The sequence below is a fragment of the Labrus mixtus genome, chromosome 1 (assembly GCF_963584025.1).
Source record: "Labrus mixtus chromosome 1, fLabMix1.1, whole genome shotgun sequence".
Classification (NCBI taxonomy): domain Eukaryota; kingdom Metazoa; phylum Chordata; class Actinopteri; order Labriformes; family Labridae; genus Labrus; species Labrus mixtus.
The window spans coordinates 21912023-21929659 of NC_083612.1; positions in this window are offsets into that span (position 1 = coordinate 21912023).

Genomic DNA, 17637 nt, shown 5'->3' on the forward strand with positions numbered 1-17637 from the left:
CTTAAGACATGTATAGCATATTTTTAATTCCTCCAATTACAGCATAAATAGCAGACAGTCTAGGGTAAAAAGAAACCAGGTAGTCATTGGGATAACTTCCCTGAGTGTATGTTATACACGGATAAGACATGGTTATGTATTTAACCTTGATTTCTGTCCACTAAGAGGATTCTTTAGAGAATTAAAAAGGTACTCCCAAACTCCTAGTGGGCCACTTGCTCCTGACAAAGACCCCAGATGATGGCAGAATATAAAGGGTTGTTCTGAAACTGAAACCTGTGACTATCTTACATACTGCATGAATGGGGTATTGGGTATGGGAGAGTACACAAGTCAATGTTACATTCTGATGCCGGTATTAGACAAGTTGGATCTAACGTTGCATTTTTGCTATCTTCAATGTGCTTAAATATATTGAAATTACAGTTCAGTTTGATATCTAAAACTTTCAATTGAACACAAAGTTAAGATTTTTGTAACACCTTCTCAGTAAATATTTTTGTAGTGAATTTGTTTTCTCTGTTTATTTCTTTCATATGGGTGTAATCAATCCAATACAAATAAACTGTGTGGATTTTATTTATCAAAGCACTTCAAAAGAGCATGTGATTTTTAAAAAGTGTGAGAAAAATCCTGCTGTGCAAATTCAAACACAAACAAGGACCAAAAGAATCTGCACGTATGAGCGCAGACTACACCTAAATATCAGGTACAAATGTGAGAAAAGTCAATTTCAGCCGGGTTCGTGCATGGTGATGCTCTCTCTGATATTGTAGTGGTCATGGTCTGTGTTTGCGTGTGTGTGTGTGTGTGTGTGTGTGTGTGTGTGTGTGTGTGTGTGTATGTGTGTGCGTGCAATGGACGTGAATGGATCCAGCAAGGGGAGTTAGTGCAGGGGTGAAGTTGGGTTGGGGGGGCTGCTGGATGGGCCGAGGGTTTCTTTGAAGTCTGGATTCCAATTAAACCCCTGACTGAGTTCTAAGCGCACAAGAAAAATGACTGAGGTACATGACATGGCCAGGTCCCCTCATCCAGCCAAGCCTTTCCATTTTGGCCCCTTTGTCTCCCTGCAGCTCCTAATATTTATGATCACCCCTCCTGACATAACCCCCACGTCAGGCCTACCCCCACCACCACCACCACCACCCAATAGAGAAAAAAATGGACAGAACTTAAAAACAAGGCTGCAGAGTCTGAGCCAGAGTTAGACCCTGAGGTTTCACTGCTCAAAGCTACATGGAGAGTATCTGAGAGACACCCAAACAAAAGTGGGAGGAAGATTTGGTACAAGATGAAGAGATAGCGGTGGAGGTAAAAAAAAAAGCCTCGAACAAAGACAAAGAAATAGATAAAATAATAGTAAGAGTAATATAAAAAAAATCACATATGCTGCACCATCTGCAGGGACTTATTTGTCCTTTTTGCAGATTGCATGTGCATATATTGTTATCCAATTTGGAAACGTGCATGAAGAATTTAAACATACATGAAGAATTTAAAATTCAATATTTAAAAAACAGTTGGCAAAAGCCTGCATAACAGGAGTGTAAGAATACTTATTAATTATTCTTCTTTTACAAGGAAAAATCGCCATTACACAACTTTATGATTTGGTACGAGTTTCATATAAACACCCACCAATTACACTTTGGATCAAATCTCATTATTTAACTTTACAAAGAATAATGCAGACAGCAGTAATTTGGATCTCAGCTGATACTCTTCACAGTCAAAAGAACCATATGGAACAGGACTCTAGCCCGGTGCTGAATTAGACAGCACCAACATACACCTTTACAAACCCCAGTATCTGGCTGCTACTGCACACAGTTTTGTTCTCTCTTGAAAAAGTGATGGTAAAAACAGTGAAGGTGCACCTTAGCTGGGGGACATGTTTTTGTTGAAAGCGAACGGAGAGAAATGGTTGATTTCAGAGGTATCAGTCCTGCAAGGCAACCGCAGGCGATTCATACAGTACCTGACACTCTACCTAAAACACACTGCAGTTTTTTCTGGTTTTATTTCTGCACCTTTTCGCACCTGGATTCCATTTACTCGAGCACTCTAAACAACACACAGCAGATAACGATACATACTCCATAATTCATTCAGCATTGAATTTCATTTCCTCTTTTTTTTTTTTTTTACATATACACACACTGCTCACTCCCTCGCTCCGTACCACACAGACATACAAAGTGCAAAAGTGCAAGCATGTATTGTTTCACTTCGAAGTGAGGAAGTCAAATATGAAACAAGTCAAATACACACACTAAACACACAAACATGCTCTGGAATAAAATATTGAAAAGTGTCACAGACACCTGGTCAAATGCTGCTATGATTCCCAAAAGAACCACCCTGAATAACTACTTCCTGCGTGGGACGAAAAGAAATGGATTCAGCAGGATTTTGAACAGGTTTTATCTGATGTCTGTTCCTTGCAGAGGTGGAGCTGGGGATGGGACAGAGCAGGAAGGGGTTAAACCCCGAAGCCAGCAACCTTTTATCACACTGGAGGGAGACAGGGCGCTGAGAGGCGCAGAATGGTAAATATTTCAACATGATGGGTGACATAAACAAAAGGTTTACTCTCATTCCCACTTTTTAAGTTGCAAAATTTCAGGGCTGGTAATTCATAACAGCAGTCGTGGCTGACACACTAATACGGCACTGAAGAATAGACCTCTGAAACTCTACACAGAGGAAAATATCTCCCACATATCTCAGTCTGTTTGCTCTAAAACTCAGTAGTCCTGATCACAAAAGCATTGTGGTTATTTTATGAACATCCAGGAAATCAGCATCATCCAATCGAGAGTGTCTTAAAATATGAATGTGAACAATAAATATGACTCTTTATTGAGGCACTTAACAAGCATTTGCTAAAATTGAAAGGAAAATTATGAATCTGTGCAGACTTCTACAAAGTTATCTTTGTATTTTCTCACTTCATTACATCTCTTTCCCATTTGATTGTTGAAATTCTTGAACTTCTATTTTACTAATGAATCCCTTCTCTGTCTCCAAACCCAGGGCCCCTGCCGTGTCAGAGACACAGCACTCGGCCTTTGCCCAGTGTCAGAGAGCAGTCTGTCAGAGCGCCTGTGAAAGCCAGATAACCCTTTGATGGAGAGTAGCGGTGGTTATTGTTGTCTCTACCCTCCAACACATATGAAGATTTATTGAAGGAGAGGGCTGAGCAGCGGGAGCCCGCACTAACATGGCAGGCCACGATGGCAACAGGAAAGGAGGCAGGAAGAATAGAGGCAGGAGGTAGATGCACCAGGGGGTGATAGGGACTCCTCTGACCCGCCTGTGGAGGACACAACGCTCAGGTGGAGCCGGCAGTGATTATGTGGCTGTCGAGGAGGACAAATAATCATGGGACAGCTCTTGCTCCGCGTCTTTCTCTCTAACAAAGGACGAGCAAGTTTGACAAAAGAAAGCAGAAAAAAGAGGCAACTTTCAAATACACTTTGCTTGAGTAAGAAAAGGCGCTCCGCTGAAGTCAGAACTGACGTGAAATACTAAACCCTGGAAAGCTTTGAGTAATAGTTTCTCGAAAAAAACAAAAAACATGTATGTTAAATCATAATCCCATCCAGCAGTAAAGTCCACATTACAGTGATGCTGGAGGATAACTCTGATGCATTTAGATGGAGGTTAAAGAAACAACATGGAGAAGAGGTGTGTTCAGAAAATAAGGACTCCTTTCTCATTTCGAGGCCTCCAAATGTAAAACTCATGAATATAACTACTTTTCAGTGAGAAGATATAATGACAGTGTGATGAGATGTCAGTCAGTAATATATTATAAGTGAACATGTGCACGTATAGCTACTCAGTGAAGCTATAAGTTGATGCTATGAAATAAAGTAACTGAATCTACTTCCCATTTCCCCTTATGTTTATCAATGAGTTTACTGAATATGATCATGTATAGGTCTTCCTATACTATGCCATAAATGCAAGTTGATCACGGCTTTAAAATCCAAATACTTAATTACAAAAAAGAACTCAGTGAGAGGACAGACAGAGGGCTGAGATACAGACACAGACAGACCGATAAGAGGTACAGGGAGGGAAAATGCTTATCAGCAACTCATAGTGCCCTCTTCTGCTCGAAACATGTAAGATGCAGGTAGTTCTTTCTTTTGATCATCAAATAAATACAAGTGTAAAGCACCTGATACAGTTCTTTATAAAAGATGACAGTGTATACCCTTTGTTCCATGCATTATTAGACGGGGGTATCTGTCTGTCTATCGCATTCATAAACCTCAATCATCTTCCCCATCACGCACCTAAATTAATGTTTCAAGACACAGAAACAGGGGCTCTATATGCTGTGGACTATCAGCATTCAAATTAAAATGAAATCACCGAGACAACACATGACATGCAGGTCAACATGTTAGAATAAAACCATTGCACACGACAACAACAAAAAATCACTTGGACAGCTTGTGCATTTTCAGTCAGGGAAATCATTGGACCTGCCTTCAAAATCAGCAACAATGAAACGCAAGGAGCAAGTCTGTACAGAGCAAAGCCTGAGCTGTGGCTCAGTTCATATCCAACACTAACCCTACTGAATCAAAACCTGCTGGACCACGTTGCTTATGAGATCCATGTCTTTCTACCCATCTATAGCTCCTTGGTTCAATAAATATATATATATCAGTAGATTGTTGTTGTTACTAGTAGATTGAGCTTTAAAGTTTGATTGGAGGAGAATATTCTATGATTGTTTTTATACTTTAGTGTTTCATAATATTCTCTACAGCATGAAGATGATTTTTCTTAAATGCACAAACGTGAAGGCTCAAAAAGATTTTTTAGTTTTCATGTATGACAATCAAATCAATGTGTTTATGTCTCAAATGTCTAGATACAAAGAAACAACATAAAGCAACTCTTGAACAGAATGTATACCGTGAGTAAGTGGGGTCTTCTTCCCTGAAATGTTAAATGTGTACACGAGAAGCGGATGGCGAGCAGACATCTGTGAGGCTGTGAAATGATGACCCATTTTTAAACCCATATTTGATTACCTGGTTTTATTAAAATTGGATCCAAAGAGACCCGTTCCCCATTTGAATTTAATGAAGGCTGTGTGGCTGACAGGAGGCTTTTGATTTATACACTGTTATTAAAACCGACAAGAGAGCCAGCCAGGTAAGCAGGCAGAGAGGCAGGAGACGGTGGAGGTGGAGAGAGAAAGAGAGAGAGAGAGAGAGAGAGAAGGACCCAGAATTCTGGCCCTGTAACCGGCACATATCCCCCCCCCCCCCCCCCCCCAACCCCCCCCAACCATGAGGAGTGCAGGAGCAGAGAACAGCCAAGGACACATGCTGTGTGGCACCCCTCTCTCACAACCCTCTTCCTCCTCTGATACCTCCTCCATTATTCATATTAAAATACAGACTGATACAAAGATGAATAATAAATGCAGTCAACACAAAACAAAAGCTGGCAGACCAGACCAGCACTGTCAAGGTGGTCACTTGATAGAAATGAAAATGTATTGCATATATTCATCTTAATAATGGGGTATATTTATTTGAACAAATTAAAATATCAGCACTTATTCAGAATATAATGGATACTGCTTTGCCTCTTTTAAATCTCACACCTTTTTTTACAAAAGCTGTCACATCTACTTAATGACGTTTGAAGGCCTAAGCTGTTAATTAACAACAGTAAATAAATACAAATAAATAAATGAAACAAATGTTCTATTCGTAATACAAAAAAAAAAAATCCTCTTATATGTGGAAGAGATATGAAACCCCTGAGTCCTTGGAGTATTTCCTCTTTGAAAGTTCAAAGCCAAAGTAGCTGTCTAAAACACATCAACAGACTTACTGTAGGAGATCCTCACACTCACAGTCCTAGGCTACTACACTACAAATCACAACCATTCACCTCAGCTGAGGAACTGTCCAGAGCCTTATATGTCATAGTAGCAAAATTGAATTAAATTAAATAAGGCTTTCTATGATTTTTCTTGAAGGGTTCAAAGATGAACATGTGGAAGCACAAAGAAAAGCTTTCTATCTCCAACTTTAGTGTTTGAAGCCGACTTTAAGGTTTTTCCTGGAGGTCAACAACCAGTGAAAAGTTTAAACTACACTCAAACATAGAAACTAGAAAACGACTCTTCATGGACAGTCAAACATTACTATAATGAAGTTACCCCCCCCCCCCCCCAAAAAAAGATACATTTAAACATGAAACTGTCATACAAAAATATCAGAGAAAAACTCAGATTTCACAAAGCGTGCCTCTTTAAAGCTGATGAGATAAGTGCCTTTGTCTTTAGATGTGTTTCTCATAAAAGATGTCATTCATTTTTAGCATCTCAGACAGCATGATTCAAAACGTCCTTGATGTTTGCTTAGTGATTAATATTAGGACGATTTGTCATGCAGTGTTTCACAATTAATGCGGGCTCAACCCACTGAACGTCTGCCTGAATATCTCTTCTAAAAGAAAACGGGCGAGGATTGCATTTTGTTTTTAATGTTTTGCTCGAGCAGAGCACCGCTGTCATGCCTGCTTTTTTTCAGGATGTCAGACAAAAAGAGAAGAGAGATGGAGAGGGAGGGATCCTGGAGGATGGGAGGAGGAGAGGTGGTGAGGGGGGGGTGAGGAGAGATGGAGGGGCTGCTGACATGCACTTGTCTCCAATCTCTTCGAATCCATTGCACAATTCATCTGCTTTGTCTCTACTGCCACGGCTGAGGACAATCAGACCAGACGCCCATTAGATTCTTCATACCCCCCCATACCCCCCCACCCCTTGCACTACCCCCCAACCCCCCATTTACCCCCTCTCTCTCCCCCAACACCTTTTTTTCATGTGACATGCTGACTGAAGGAGAGGAGAGGCAATTCACAAGCCTCCCCAAATGGGGGAAATGTCAGGAAGGGAACCCACATCAAAACCATGTTGTCATGGAGATACAGTATAGTCCAGAAATGACACACTACCACATAGGCACTCAGGATATACGATTTACACACACACACAAGCTATTATGCACACACTGATAAATACATTTGCCTTGTGGATTTTTTTTGGCAAACAAAACATTTATAGTATTCGGCAAAGGGAAGGAAAGAAGGCTTTTGTCTGACTCCAGATTTCTCTCTTTTAAATGTTGTCTACATTTAATTTCCCTCCTCAATTGAATTTTTTCATTTCATAAGAATGAAGACATAAAATCAGTTACAAAAATGTTGAAATATTTGATTTGGTCAAGAACCATAAGATTGCTTTCTTATTTTCAATATGGAATTTCATTAGAATAAAAATGCTTTAATGTATTTTATGTTTATTTAAATAAATAAAAAATACCATGTTTACAATTTACAAGAAAAATCATTAAAAAATGTGGCCATTTTGTAAATGTTTCTTTTTTTTCAACAGCCGTAATCCAATATGTCTTATTGTAATTATTCTATTCATGGAAAACTGGAGTTTTGGTTAAAAGTCAAACCTGTTTCAGTAAGTACCATTATATCAGGATATTCAATACCAGTGAAATCGACTCAGTTGCTTTGCTCGGATGTGTAAACTTCTGCTTCAGGGAAATTCTAGAGCAAGGTCACGTGACCACCGTGCCCATCCACAGTAGCCATTCCTCAGCTGATAGTGTTATCAGACAAACAGCGTCCCTGGAACACTTGGCATTTCGATGATCTCTTCTTACGAAAAAAAAAGGCAGAAAGAAGAGTGAAGGGAGGAAAAAGATAAAAAATGTGCTCTTTCACCTCGCTTGTTTAGGAGGCTGCCAGCACTGAAAGCAAAACTAAACCAGCTCTGCCATAGTGCAAGAGGATCTTGCATCCCAACAGTCATATTTTCCAACACTACACGGCCTTGCAGGGGTCACATTATTGAAGTTACTCTGCTCTGCACTACATAAAAAAAGAAGAGATTGAGGGATACTAATTGTAAATGTGGCATAGTTACTGCTGTAAAACCCCTTCTTTTCCCTCCCTTTTTTCTTTGTTTGGCCAGAGGAGCTGAAGGCTTAGGGATAAAGGTACTGCTCAAATCATGAGACAGGGATAAAGGCAGAGAGAGATAGCGAGCTCTGACCCAACGACAGAGCAGTGGATAATTAAAACACCCAGGGCCCCCAAACTGCCCTCATCCATCTCTCCCTTCTTTTTCTCTCCTTCTTTTCCTCCTCTCACAGACCAAGCCTCTCCCTTCTCCTCCTCCTCCTCCTCCTCCTCCTCCCGAGAAAACATACACACATCCTAACATTCTCAGATAACAAAAACATACAAGGCGACATAAATGCAGATTGAGACAATGCTGAATTTCTAGCGCTGAAATCCGCCATTGTCGGGTCCTCTGGGTAAAATCTACAGAAACAGAAGCACACACACATCGCTCCCACTGGCTCTGTGCGATCTGTTTATTTTTCATTTGTACAATTCCGAGGATCATGAATGATTCCTGTTTTTATCTGATTACTCCCAGACAGTCTGCCTCCACTGCCTCATAAAAACACAAAAGAGAAGGAACCATGTAGTCCTTTTAATTTAACAAACGTCCCAGTGCTTTTACTGATATTTCATACATTTCATATAACATCCATTCCTGCATTAATATTAGCACAGTTTAGGCTGATAATAAATATAGACCTAGTCTATTATTATTTATAGGCTGTAGTATATGGCTTTGCATTCTACTAGAATAAATTCCTTCTGTTTGGACAAACATCAATTAAAGATGAACTGAGAGGAAATTTAGCAGAACGTATAAGAAAGGCATGCATGCCAGAGAGAAGATCAGAGAGTTTCTCCACACCACCATGAAGAAAGAAAAGAAAGACAGCCATGTCTGTATATGATCTACGTATAGAACATCCAAGCAAGGGACAGGGTATGTGGAGGTGTGTGTGTTTTGTGTGTTTGTGTGTGTGTGTTTATGTCAGGTGATCACAATGTTCCAGCCATGAATTGCAGCTGCTGGCCATGCTCTCAGGCAGGCCACACTGCCCTCTCTTGGTGGCTCCAAAAATTGCTTCTGGAAGACTCAACAATTAGGTGATCGATTTCATTATTTTCCTTTTTGTGTGTGTGTGTGTGTGTGTGTGTGTGTGTGTGTGTGCAATTAAACACTCCAAAAAATCTGGATCATAGTAAGAGTTGCATGCTATTTCTTGTGATTTATTTCTACAAATATTTCCGTTTGCTTTTACACTTGATGAAGTGTGACCGACTGGACGGCCCACTTAAAACAGAGCCGTGCTCCATATGTCATTTGTGTGGTCGCTGACCTAGCACCAAAAAGCTGCACAGCGTCCTATGAGCAGCCTGTGTCTGAGTGAGGAAGTGTGAAAGCAGTGCTATGACTGGGGAATAGCAGCTCAAAAAGGACCCCCACACACTGGCCAGATTGAAATCATTACTGGCGGGCCCTTTGATTTCCGCATGCAAAAACCTCAGGTTGAAGACCAATATGTTCTTCCCCCAGGAGTACGGTTTCTGCTGCTGTGTTCATGTGGTATGGCTGTCTGACAGCGCAGCACCGATTCAGGAAGAAAAGAGGGCAAAGTGCCAGCACTGATGAATTTTGAATGTGTTAGAGATGATTTATTAGAGCACTTAAAAGATCTGTGGGATGTCCTTCACACCCGGCTCGCCCTCTAATAGACCCCAGAGTGAAATGACACTGTCTTCACTTGCCATGCCACTGTTAAAAAAAAGTCAGGGATTTTTACCTGACATTTTGCACAACACATTCCTAAATATACAAGAAGAATAGTGTCTGGTGCATCTGCTTGGAGTAAAGTCAGTGTGGGAGGTATCTGCTTTCTGCATGATTAAGATTTTGTTGGACTGCAGCTAAAGAGGCCAGCTGAGGGGTCAGGGGCGTGAGAAAAAAATCACCTGCTGCTCACTGACCCACTTGGTCAGCTACGAGGTCTGTGTGGTTCCCTCCCTGTCTGAATGCATGTGTATGTTTGTGTGTATATGTCGGCTTTATTAGTAACTATTTTTCAGACTCTGACAGCGAAACTGACCTCATCAAAATTTAAGAACACATCAAATCATAAGAAGTTAGACAAAACTTTTCACATCTGAATATGGATCCCTGCTGTCTGACTTATAATTTTAAAAACACACACTTCTACTTTTTTCTTATGTAAGTGTACCGTCTTGTTCAGCACCACCATGGTCTGGTCATATAATGTTCTACTTACATGTTTCCAACAAACAAGATATGAACCCATTATATATGGAAATGTTAGTCTAAGTCTGGTTCAAAGATATAATTCTTCCTTACAGGGAAACACGGTCATGATTGAGAAAAGGAGAGACACAGCAAATGTCCTTTTCAAATTGGACCAACAGCAGCTTTCAAAATCTGTTACTGTAATTCTTGATTTATTCCAGTGCAATATTTATTTTCCTACAAAAATAGACATTGAAGTATGTAAAGCAAGTTGCAGGTGTGGTAGTTGGCTTTGAATAGCAGAAAGAAACCCTCTGCCTAAAGAAATTTCTCAATGTGTGCAGAGATTGAACAAATATACAGAATAAACATGCTACATAAAATCCTTATACATAATGCAAATATATATATATGATTTATGTGTGATTTCTAGAGACACCAGTGAACTCTTTGTATCTCAAAGTGGTGTGTGATGAAAACTCATTGGCATGTAGCACCCATCATCACTCGCAGTAGCAGCTAGCAGTGCTGCTCCCTGCACACCTGAGCCTAGCGGAGAGAGGGTTAAAGTCAGCGACAACGGATCTAGCGGCTTTAGTCCCCAGAACAGCCAGCTTACACAGATAAGTGGGCCAGGCTGGATAAGCCTCACTGAAGTATTCTATTACTGTGCCAATTACTCCTCTGTAAATAATATGGGGATGTAGAGGAAGCTACCGACAGGATGTGGAATGTGTGCAGGCAGTCTGAAAAAAAATTGTAGTTTTCCTACATTTCTATTTCTAAATGAAAGTTGCCCAAAATTTTTAAGCAAACTACAGTGCAACATAAAGGTTTTTTTTCTTTCTCAGAGATAAAAACGGTAGCTTTATTGTATATTGATGATGATTGCCCCATGATATTCAGCAGGTGATCACAGCCATCAAGTGTCTCGTCACCTTGTACAGAGCAGCCGAGTCCACAGTAGTCAGGCCTCAGCGAGGCCCTCGCTGGCTGCTCTCCAGTGGGGCCTGAGCATCCTCTCACAGCAGACACCCACAAACTGGGCTCTCTAATAGGGACAAATTGGCAATGTCTGTGCGGGCCGGTGCTGTGTGCTAGGAACTGTGAATTGATAGTGATGCCTAATGATCCCCCTGGGTAGATCAATACCAATAATCCTCTTTCCCGCCTATCCTCCTCATTGACTATAGAGAACCTGGAGGAGCTGGTGGAAAACTGCAGCCCAGAGTGACAAGGCCACGAGTTCAAGGCAAGGCTACCAACTCTCACACAAGCACACCAACTTTCACTTTCCAAACACGCAGAAGAGAACTCAAAACAGAGGATAACAGAGACATTTTTCCACCTTTTCCTGACAGTAACATAATATTCAAACCAAGCTGAGGATTACTGCAGCACAGCAAGCACACACCCTCAGACAGTCAGATAAAAAACATTTATGCTCCACACTACCAACACTCGCACAACAATCCTCACAAACTGCATGAATCAAATGAAAGCCAGTTTATTCTAATGTACCAGGTGATCAATATCTATTTACCCTTTATGCATTTATCATATTGTATTTTGTTTCACCGGCCAGTAGGGGCTAATTTTCATCAATTAATCGTAAAACACAGAAGCAAAAAGCTCCAAAAACTTCAATTGAGAACAAAGCAAAGTTGCGCATTTACACAACATATTCAATATTTTGCTCAGTCTGCTGTTTAACAACCAAACGCTTAATCATGACTCACAGTTTATGTCTCTGTAGCATAGCTGGGCCCAAATAAAAATGACAATTAAATTATTCATGCAAATGAGTTTTTGTTACAATTAAAAATCAACATTTTTGATTTTTGATTAACCAAAAACTGCATTCTTCCTTTTTGTCTGGTTGGGGGGAAATGCTTAAAATATATATTTCTTTCTTTTCAAAAAGGAGGCAAAAAGGAGAAGCAAGCAGTGAAGTTCAGGATATGTTCAGCAGTGCAGGGGTGAGGTGAAGCATGCAGTCCCAATGGACCTCAGTGCGTGTATATGCGCCAGCATGTGTGTATCTGTGCGTCTGCATGTGTGTATGTGTGTGTCTGCATGTGTGTGTTCAAGCTCTGCAGTCATAAAGCCTCACATCAGCCACTTGCACCCCGTGGTCGGCAGCTGATTACTCCCACCAAACACATCCATACACTTTATCCCAGCTGTCACAGTGCATACTCATTACCCCCTGCACCAGCCAGCTGACTCCACACGGCCACACCCGCCTGGACACAGCTCCGGGGCCACACCGAGGACGGCTAGGAATCAAAAAAACTATACAGCCACATTTAGAATTTTCTCCTCTATTTACAAATTCACAAGAAAATGTTATAACATCGGTGCTTTTATGATGCAAAATGTAAATCTAATAACACAACCAAATATAGTTTTTTTTTTGCCTGGGAAATATCTGATATATTTTAAAATCTATATCAGACTTGCGTTATCTTAAAAACTAGTTCATTGAAAATTTCTGTAGATAAATCTATAAAATCCAAAAAAGATGATGCATCCTGTTGTCTTTATTAACTATTGATTTTTGTGTCAATTATGTCAATTCTTCTCCTCTAGAATGAACCAAATCATGACCAAATAGAAGAGACAAGCTTGAGGCGAGCAAATGTGAATCTGTGTAGTAACATCTCAAATCGATAAGAGAAGGAAGGTAGTGTGAATAACGCAAAGTTTAGTGAGTCGAAGGACATATCTATCTCCTCAGTAAGACCCTTGTCTTCTATGAGGCAGCTATCCCAAATGTTACACATGACCTAGGTCTGTGTGTGTCAGTGTAAGGGGGGGGGGGGGGGTTCTATCATTGCTGTGGTGGGAGATGACAAGAGTGTCACACTCCAGCTCCTGTCACACAGTAGGTGTTTCTCCATGGAGACCCAGGTGTCGTGTCTCAGATCTTTTCGGCTTCATAAAAACACTGCTTTAGCCAGTGCATCAATCGATGATATACTCGGTACGCTTTTACTGCCGCTACACACAGCCACTTTAGTGCTCTGTGTCAAAGGCCATGACAATTTAGATCAAAGCTGAGGGAAACATATCATCTACAGTATATGGTTTTTATTTCAAGCAAAATATATCCCTGACATACGGCAAAAAAAAAGAGTGAGTTTAAATAGACAAGTATTGTCACACCATGATGAAAAGAAAAGTAGAAATAAAGAGAAAATCGGAAAAGAAAGGACCTGAAGGTTCAGTATTCACTTCTGTGTGATCCTATAACCCTCCAAAGAATGTGAACAGATATTTGTTGCGTTTTGTTTTTGTTACACTATTTTTCAAACTTTATAAAAAACAGAGCTTCTGCTACAGGGTCCAGCTCAGGTTGTTATTTTATTAATATGGAAATTCTATAAAAGCTACACAAATCAAATAAGTTACACTTTCTTCATGGGAAAGATGAGAAAATTAAAAATTGAGAAATGTGTCTATTTTCTCACAAATAAATTGATTGAAATTTAGTGCACAGTTTGCATTGATAAATGTGATTTCTACAGTTGAGTTAATAAGTTTCCAGCTTTAAGAGTCTGCAATCATCAGTGAAGATGGTAACAGTCACAAGTTCACATGCAACTAAAATATGTTAATAAAATTAAGCTCATGGCAAACACATTGGTAGTTTTGTAATCAAATCAAGCCGGAAAGGTTATTTCAATCAGGGTTCCTGTGATGTTACAAAAAAAAACTTAACAGAAAGCATGCATGTCTCCTCCTTACTTGTTCCTCTCTTAAATTCCCCCTGTCCCTGCCACCCACTAAAGCAAAGTGCAGTGCTTAAACAGGAGCATTTAATTCATTACATCATTATGTCATCTCATACTAATCTGCACAGTGGCCTTCACTGCTTTGACATGCAAATGGATTAGAAAAACGTCTGGGGAGGTACAGGGGGAGGAGGGAGGGGGCAAAACAGTAATCATCACGTCTTGTCAATGGGGTGAAAATATGCCCTGAAGCCGCTCTTGCATTTTTTTCTCCCTTCTCTTTAACTGCATTTATCTATCTGTTTTTTTTTTTTTTTTTCTTCTCCCCTCCTTGGCTCTCCTCTTCTCCTTCTCCATCTTTGTCAGTGAATGCCCCAAACAAAGCAGCGGCAAGATCACACCAAACGCTGGCAATCTGTTGAGGATCAGGCTCCCTATGGAGAACATATAAACAATAAAGCGTGTGGCGCACACTCACGTCGAGCCCCCTCCCATTTACACGTGCCCCCTCATCTGCATATTCACAAAAAGGCCCCTCTGGCTTTTCCCTCATCAGCAAAACCCCTCCCAAAGCCTCATCAGCACACGCCGGGTTGACTAGAGGAAAAGGCAGGCAGGCAGGCTGGCAACGTGTGCCGGCTGGGACCAAACACACGGCAACATGTTACACAAATACACACAAATGCACAACATTTTTTTTTTTTTTTTTGCACATATACAAATGCACAATGGCAGAGTAAACAGAGAAATCAGAAAGAGAGTTAGTGAGATCTGGTGATGTGAGCGCTGGCCATGCTCATCTAATTTCCACCCCTCCTTCCCCGACCCTCACCCCCCTCCCCCCCCCCCCCCCCCCCTCCTCCTCCTCTCGTCTCTCTCTCTCTTCTCTCATCATCAGGTACCTGGTGACGAGCGGCCCGTGATAATCCGCAGCCTCTAACCAATCAATCAGCAGCGGCGTAATCAGCAGCGTAGAGAGGGAGAGAAAAGAGAAAAAAAAGCCCATAACTTACCCTGGGTCGCCTCCAGTCTGCTCAGCCAGAGTAGAGGTCTGGTCAGGGCTCTTTGGCTGCAGCTATGTGGACTAGTTCACCACAAATACTCACATTCTATCCTCAAACCTTTTTTTTTTTTTTTTATCTAAATTTATATTTTTCACTGCATCATAAACATGTTAGCAACATATAAAGCTCTCCCCCTCCCTTTTTCCTATTTCACTCTGACTCTCACTATACCTCTCTCTATTCCTTCCTCTCTCCCTTCCTGTCACTCTCTCTCCCTATTTCCCTCTCTCCTCCCTCAGTGTCTGCCTGTTGCAACAGTGTGGACATTTACACACACAGCATAAAGTGAAGATATATATTAAGAAGCATGCATCTCTGTGCAGAAGATAGCAAAAGGCTCGCTGGTGTGATATCCTGCGGATCTGCTGGACCCTGTGTGTCTGTGTGTGGACTGGTTGGGGGGGGGGGGGGGGGGGGGGGGTTGGTGGAGGTGGTGGTGGGAGGGAGTTGAGAAAAGCAAGGGAGGGTCAAAGCTAAATGTTCTACAAAGAAAAGGGGGACTGAATTGACTTTTTTTTTTATTTGAATCAAACACATATTCCCTCCCTCTTCCTCCTTCCCTCTATTTATTGCCCCCCCCCCTCCCATTACATTTTACCCCCATCCCATCCCCAAACCTCCCTCCTTCTCCCCCATTTCTGCTCATAGGCATTCCCCCTCTCCAGACATCAGCATCCTTTGAGGGGGTTAGCTGTCTGTAGGAAGAGGAAGAGGTAACGCCGCCTAGCAGCCTTGTACATTTTGCCTTGAGGGTGAGATAGCGGAAAAGCCATGTGCTATCATCATTTTTGAGGTGTGCAGGAAAAGTAAAGACAAGAAAAACATACTGGTTTTACACAGCTCCCCAAAAGATCTGATGCTGAATTTAGCATAGGATTACACAAAACCTCTCTTGTGAAACCTCTGAACAGAACCCCCATTTCTACAGACTCTATGATTCCTCTCCTCCCCCTCACCAAAGAACGAGATGTAGAAACTCCACACAACCTGCAGCTAGGGCATGGAGCCTAAGTTTAGTTCTACAAAAGAGCTCAAGCAAACATGCATGCAGAGAATGAAATGTAGCAACTGTTCAAGAAGTCTCTCTGTGAAAATATTCCTAAAAGAGTACATGCACTCTGTATTTCTGTATCCGCGTACTTGCAAACAGCTCCGTCTGGCTGTTCTGTTGTGTGAGGATATCAGGAGGCGGTGCATGAGAGTCCAGACGGCACAAATAGCACAGAAAAGACGAACCCCGTGTAGTCAGAAGGCCCTACTGTACAAGCTAAGTTGTGGTTAAGTTGTGTAGCATTGCATCGAGAGGGAAAACGCAGCCCAAATGAAACATATGAATTGCTCCAAAAGGACTCATGGGGATCCATCTCTCTCTCAAATTAAGGTGGAGGCGGAAGAGTGACAGGAGGGGAAAGATGGTACCCTCAGAGTCCCATCTGTGTACATCTGTTGTTTTATTAATCTTGTGTATTTCTGTAGCTGCACCTCACAAAACCGTCGACTATGAGTCTCCTCTGCCTCCTTGGCCCACAGACCACACCCCTAAACCCACACCCTCTCCATCAGTGTAAATAAATACACACACAACTGCACATGCGCACACACAGAGCTCACCAATTTACACGGCAACCTCTTTTTCAGGTCGACGGGAGCAGATATACCCTGCATGGTTTTCCCCCTGTGAGTGGAGGAAGGTGGGATACACCTGCAGAGCACATGTACTCTTCAGCGGCTGCACAGGGATGAATGGAAAACACAAGACGGTACAATTTTTTTTTTTTTAAAGAACGCTTGGCCCAAAACAAAGTATACACACACACACAACAGCTCAAAACAACACATGACACAAGAATACCATGAGCACGGATGAATAGAGTACATAGAGTGACTGTGGTTTTGAAACTCCAGAGATGAAACAAAAAGAGAAGTAGAGGAGCTAAAGTGCACGAGTGTACCACGCTAGATGAGAAGCCTCCATGTTCTCAATGAGGAGAGACAGAGAATTTACGCAACATGGCAGCGCTGTGTTGTAATGCATCAACCCTACTGAGAGCAGCACTGTCACTACCACTCTTCATCATCAGCAGGAGCAAAACACCAGCCATGCACTGTCTTTGGGGCAAAAGAAGTGTGTGTGTGTGTGTGTGTGTGTGTGTGTGTGTGTGTGTGTGTGTGTGTGTGTGTGTGTGTGTGTGTGTGTGTGTGTGTGTGTGTGTGTGTGTGTTTGAGAGCGTGCAGAAGTACATTTTTGTGCGTGTGATTGGGTGTGCATGCATGTGCTACGTTTGAGCGTATGAATGCATGTATATGTGTCCGCCTCCATGGCATCCATATTAAAGAGTTTTGGAGGTGACTGTGCTTCCTTGGATGTCAGGAATATAAGAGAAAGCATCCATCTTCGCAGAATACAATTTCACAGGTAGTGACAGTAAAACTGACTCCAGCCTCACAGAGAGACAGAGAAGGAGGGTGGAGGAGAAGGGAGAGGTGCAGAAACACAGACAGTTGGGCTGCCAGCCCATCATCTGATTCTCAGCACACCGCTAGATTTTTTTCCTGGCCGCGTCCAATATTAAACTTAACACTATCATGTTCTCATCGGTGAAATTCCACTAAAGATTAACCACGCTGATTG